Genomic DNA, 6,701 nt, shown 5'->3' on the forward strand with positions numbered 1-6,701 from the left:
ATAAAAACACCCAATTCTTCCAAAAATCCCTAATTCTACTTTGAAAGAACAAGATTTAGGACTAGAAATCTAATGGGTGTTGATGGAAATTGAAGGAAATGAGTTAAAGAACACAAACCTATGATTTGGTGTTGGAATCTCTCTTCAAGAATCGCCTTAGGTTGAGTTCTAGTGATGAAATATGAAATTTGGGAAGAAGTCCCGTTTTTGAAGTCTGTTTTAAAATACTAGACAGGTCTTCATCGCGTTCGCGAGAGACCTGTCGCAATCGCGATGCACAGCGGCCTAAGGCCTTCGCATTCGCGAGCCTATCTACGCGTTCGCGTAAGGCAACTCTCTCCCCTGGCCTTCGCGTTCGCGACCCAGTGGTCGCGTTCGCATAGAAGAGCATGACCCCCTCCCCCAGGTCCCATATTCTTCGCGTTCGCGATAGACTGGTCGCGTTCGCGAACGGTAAAGCCCCCGATGCTCCGCGTTCGCGACCAATCCTTCCGTTTGCAAAGAGGAAATCCCCCCTGCCCCCATTTTACCTTTCGCGTTCGTGATGCTATCTACGCGAACGCGAAGAAGGGCAATTAGAACAGCTGCTGCAACACAATACCATATTTTCTAAGTCTAAAATACCCCGAAGCATATCCGAAACTCACACGAGCCCTCAAGGCTCCAAATCAAACATGCACACAAGTCTAGAAATATCATACGGACTTGCTCGCGCGATCAAATCGCCAAAATAATACTTAGAACTACAAATTTAGCACCAAATTGCATGAAATTTCAACTACTTCCTCAACCGAAGGTCCGAATCACGTCAAATTAGTTCCGTTTCTCACCAAATTTCACAGATAAGGTATAAATATCATAACGGACCTGTACCGGGATTCGGAACCAAAATACGGGCCCGATACCAACAAGATCAAATATTAACCAACTTCTTAAAACCATTATAGTTTTAGTCTTTCAATTGTAATCAAAAATTTATTTCTCGGGGTAGGGACCTCGGAATTCGATTCGGGCATACACCCAGGTCCCGTACTTTACTACGGATCCACCGGGACCGTCAAAATACGGGTCGGGGTCCGTTTACCCAAAACGTTGACCGAAGTCAATAAAAGTCAACTTTTTAGGCAAAAAATAATTATTTCATCAATTTTCCACATAAAAGCTTTTCGGTAACACGTCCGGACTGCGCACACAAATTGAAAAGGGATAAAATGAGGTTTTGAAGACCACGGAATAAGGAATCGAGTTTTAAAACATAAGATGACCCTTTGGGTCATCACAGTTCAAGTGTTGCTTTACTAGCTTCCGCATGACACCTGACTTTTTTTAATCCTAAAAGATTTTAGCCCTTGAGTTGTGCGTTCGGCCGAACCCAGTAACTTTTGTCCAAACTCGATATTTATCTTAAAACTCATTAAATATGTAACAATTATTAATATAAAATCCAGTCTTAAATAAAACTAAAATTCAAACCAGTAAACTTCAAATCCAAACTCCGAATCTGCATGTTATTCTCCAGGACATCTCAATACCTCTTCAACTAAGGCTACATGCGCATAGTATTATTCAAAGGCTAGGATCATCCTCAATTTTGTTCATATTACTAATGATAAAAAGGTCAAAAAAGAAAGAGCATTCGGATTTACTTTGTCATGTGCTCTTACTAAAAGGAGCAAAATGTTCATTAAAAGTTCTCTTTCCTTTCACATGGACTCAAACTCGAGACTTCTGATAAAATATAAAAATATTCCAACCATCCCATAACACTCGTGATGGTAATTAGAGGTGTACATAGGTCGGGTTGGTTCGAATTCGGTAATTACCAAACCAAACCAACTGTGTAGGGTTATTAAATCTAAAGACCAAACCAAACCAATAAAACTCGGCTTTTTCGATCTCGGTTTTTTCGTTTTTTCTCGAGTTTTCGGGTTATTTGGTTTTTTTTTTACCAGTAAAATTTTCGTAGCACAAAACATATAACTTGTACTCAAAATATTTCGTTAATCCAGTAAGATACAACTATACAAGGTATTTTTCAAGAAAATAATACAAAATATGAGATGTGTCATGGCATTATCCTAAAAATTGAACAATAAAAATAATAAAATTATGTAGTATAAATATTGTTAGTTAAAAAGCCATAATAAAAATAAACATAATCTAAAAGTACTAAGTCGTGCTAAAATAAGTAGACTAATAAGGGAGTATTATTATATGACTAAACGCTAAAGAAAAAATAAAAATAGGTTATGCATTATTATCTAAATTATTGCAAAACAAAATAGATATTCAATACATTGTCATTCATAGTATTGAATTGAATGTCTTTTGTTAGCATTAGTATTGATTTGATTTTGGTTTGGGTTTCTGTTAGCATTATTTAGGTTACTAATATTAATGGCTATAAAACTTATTGGAACATTCAAAAGTTCTAAGTCCAACCTTGAAATAATACCTTAAAAGATAAATTTATGAAAAAGTTTAAGAAATATTTATAAATTACATCACAATAAGTATATTTATATATTAAATATATCTAAAATTTCTATATATGTAATGTCGGATTGGTTTGGTTTCGGTTTGACTTTCTTTAGTTAAAGCCAAACGAAACCACTTATGGTCGGTTTTTTTTTTCCAACACCAAACAAAATCAAACCAAACGATAATCAAATTTTTTTCTCGGTTTGACTCGGATTATCGGATTAGTACGATTTGTCGGTTACGTGACTACTAGAGTAGAGTTAAGTCAAAAGGTATGGTATAGCAGCCCGTCAAGGTCGGCTAGTGAGACGATGGGGGATAAGCTTCCCCCGAATCTAGAGCTGCTTGTCGTTCCAACCCAGTTCCAACAATGCATTAAAGAAAAAAGATGTTTAGCTTTTTTGTCTGCCTCCTTTACCTATCAACCTTTGTACATCCCTAATTGTAACCATGGATATTACTAGAGCAACACTCTCTTGCCATTACTTGTAAAGAATATTAGTTGTATCGCATTATGTTGATACATTTTGGCATACAAATCTAAAAAGAAAATTTCAATAGATTGTGTTAGTTATTGCTTCCTCACTCTTTGTCCAAAGTAGTAGAACCTCAAAAGAATATCCAGAGTTGCATAGCTTGACAATGTGACTGTGTGCAGCTAATACTTCTCCTTTATATCTCTCTCATCAATCTATGACTATTATTTTGTTAAGAAATTCTTGAATTTAGAGGCATTTTAACTTACTCACCTAACCCTTTTGTAGTACCATTGGCAAACATTAGTATAAGCAGTAAATCTGATACAATATTATGTTCCAAATTTGATTCCAAAATGAAGATTTATGTCAATTAAAATGCCTAGAAATTGATGTGGCACAATTACAACCACTGCAGCAAGTAAAAGAGAGATCTGCAAAAATTATTATAAAACGAAAAGAAAAACATGTAAGTAAAAGATTTGCGACAAACTATTTCCATAGGAAGATTTTCTATAATCTCCATTTCCAGATTAAGATCAATTTTTTTGGGAGTAAAAGAGTTTTTTTTTTCTTCTATGGCTGAGGATTTCAATTAGGACCGTCTTTTTTCTTTTAACAAAAAGATTATAATTTAGATAAATTACATGCATTCAGAACTTGTACGGACCCTTTATGAATACTAATAATTAGGTCATTTAATTACGCCAGATAGGTGTTATCATAATGTGATATAACATTAAAATGATAGGAACCAACAACGTGAATGTATCTCAATGATGGGATATAAATTGTCACATCCTACATCATTCTACTCCATGAGACCTTAAATAAATTAAATTTATTTTAAAAATATTAATGTTAAAAAATACTCCATTCATCTAATATTATGTGCCGTATTTCTGTTTTACACGTCCCTTAAAAATATTAATTAGGAAAGAGATTAGACTATTCTACCCATATTTATGTCTTAAGATGTAATCTCTGTTCATTGATTATTTATTCTATTTATGTGTTATCTCTATCTTCAAGAACAATTATTACTAAGGGTAAGAAATAAAAAAAAAATCAATTTTGTCTTGAACTTCTAAAATGACAAATAGTTCGAGACAACTATTTTAGTAACCATGACTATTGATATGAGACGGAAGTAGTAGTAATTTATTACTTTTTCGTATTTATTCATATTGTTTAAATTAGTGAAACACTAATTAAATGAGAGATAAAAAATAATTTAGATAATCATTTTTGTGAATAAAACTAATAAACATCTTTCTTAGATTGAGTATGTATAAGTTTTAAGAGTTTAATTAAGTTATATACACGACTATTGTATAAGTTTTTTACATTATCAGTCATATTTACATATTGTAATAGGTAACTTATCGTATTGTCAAGATTATAAATCTTAACTTTTAAGAATTATAGATATTTTTTTAGTGACTTGATAATTTAAATTTTTTAAAACACTGATGTTTTAAATATCTTAAACCATCAAGAGTTGTGCTGGAGTGATAAGTACTCCTTTATACTCAAACAGTGATTTCGGGTTTGAGCCTTGGGTATGGAGTCACATTTGTTAGGAACCGCTTTACCCCTCAATGTAGGTCTTCCGCCACGAATCCGGATTTAGTCGGGCACCAATGTTGGTACCGGACACGGGGTGGGAAACTGAAAAAAAAAAACTCAAACTTTAAAGACAAGGCCACGTGGTTGAATGGCATGTTGAGACGTGGATCTGTGAGCCAAGACCGGCTCATTGTACGGTACAAAGTACCCATCAAAATGGGAAGAGAATTGTCTACCTAGTTGTACTTAAAAGTACTTTAAATAATGTATTTAAAGCAAAGTGCTATTAATAATAGGAGTAATAGTTAGGTTTTGCATGGAGATCTGAAATTTGACAGTTGGATATGTCGAGTTAATCATACTATGTCTGATTTTTGTTGATTTTCTTTTTGGTAAAATATTATTTTAATTATGGTGTAAGAATTTTGTTCGTTTCTTTGTTTTTGTAATTTGTAATTTTGCTGTAAAAAAGTTATGCAACGAGATTACAAAAAAAAAAAAAAAGTCTATGCTGCATACCTCGGAATTGAGGGTTTTAGGATTTGACTTCGTGTGTGAGCTTTTCGATTTATTTTATTTTCAGAAGTGAAACTTGAAACCAAAAATAATTATATACTACCAAAAATTATCATCTTATTCGTTGGTGCAATTTTAAGAGCACTTGTCGCTTTGAAGCAACAACAAAAGTTGTCTTTATGTGATCTATAGAAAAATGCAAAGCTACAGAAGCAGATACGGGTTCGAACGAACCCAATAGCCTTTGCTTAGATCTTGTATTTTTCTTAAAAGATCACTAAAAATGTATAATTATTTATTTATGAAACCAGTAACTAATTAAATAATGAGCTATGGCTTTGATGACAATTTTAGAATCCATAAACTTTAATTCTGGCCCGACTCTTTCTATAGGTCTCAAGTTTTCAAAAATAGCCAGATTTACCACTGGTCGTTGAAAAATAGCCAAGTTTCAAAAGTCATCGAAATTTAGCCACTTTAAATCTGAGCGAAAACACTGTTCAAAATCCGGAAAAATACGCCTGCAAATTTTACGGGAGTTCCAGGATAACTATGCTGGAACTCCCGCAAATTTTACGGGAGTTCCAGCAAGTATAATTGTCCAGTATAATATACTGGAGTTTGGAGCACTGGTGCTCCAGTCTCCCGCAAATTTTACAGGAGTTAGCAAAGTATACCGGTCCAGCATAATATGCTGGAGTTCGTACACAAATGCACCAGAACTCCCGTATATTATACTGGACCGGTCCCTGTTGCAGCAAAATAGTGGCTATTTTTCATTGACTTGGTAAACGCTGGCTATTTTTCATTGACCAGTGTGAAAACTGGCTATAACATGATACTGACATTGTGTTATGGTGGACTGCCTATATTATACTATTTGGGGTAGCTGCGCTTACTTCTTCCTTCAACCCTGAAAAGAGCATATGCATCCCGGGATTCTCTTCATCTCAAAAGTGGATTCCCTAGAACGCTACTTGAGTACGATTACGATTGTGAAACGCTTATCGAAAGAAGAGGAACGAGCGTAAACTTGACTCTAAAAATTTCACTTGCCTCCCCCTCCGCTCTATAACTGCAAAAAAGGAGCACGATCTTTTCTCTACCCTATTTGGAGTAGTAATTATGTAATTACTGCTCCATATAGACGACTAAACTTATGTCTAACTTTAACTTGAGTTCTTTAGCATGTCATATATTTACCTGTTATTATTCACGACGTACAGAGGCAGATTCAGAATTTAATGTTTATGAGTTCTCGACGATCTCGAGCAAAATTTTCAACAGTAATCGGGTTCATTATCAAACATTTATAGATAATTAATAAAATTTTGAAACATATCTATACTGTTTGGACAAAATCTATCGGGTTCACGTGAACCCGTAAGTAGAGAGGTGGATCCGCCCCTAACGACGTATGTACATTTAAATTTGAGTTGAAGTTAACCTCCTTAAAATGTAAGATTTGTATTCTTAAAAGTAAGATATGAAGATTTGTAATCTGAAAAATAAGATATGCTAATTGCAACAACAAATAAAGGTGATTTGACAGTGCATTGGTGATATGCTAATTAATATTACTTAAACTCATTTAAATTAGCTCATGTAAATGCGGCTGATCTTCCTTTTAGTTTGCGAAATAACTTACTCATTTTTCTT

This window comes from Nicotiana attenuata, unplaced genomic scaffold (assembly GCF_001879085.1).
Source record: "Nicotiana attenuata strain UT unplaced genomic scaffold, NIATTr2, whole genome shotgun sequence".
NCBI lineage: Eukaryota > Viridiplantae > Streptophyta > Magnoliopsida > Solanales > Solanaceae > Nicotiana > Nicotiana attenuata.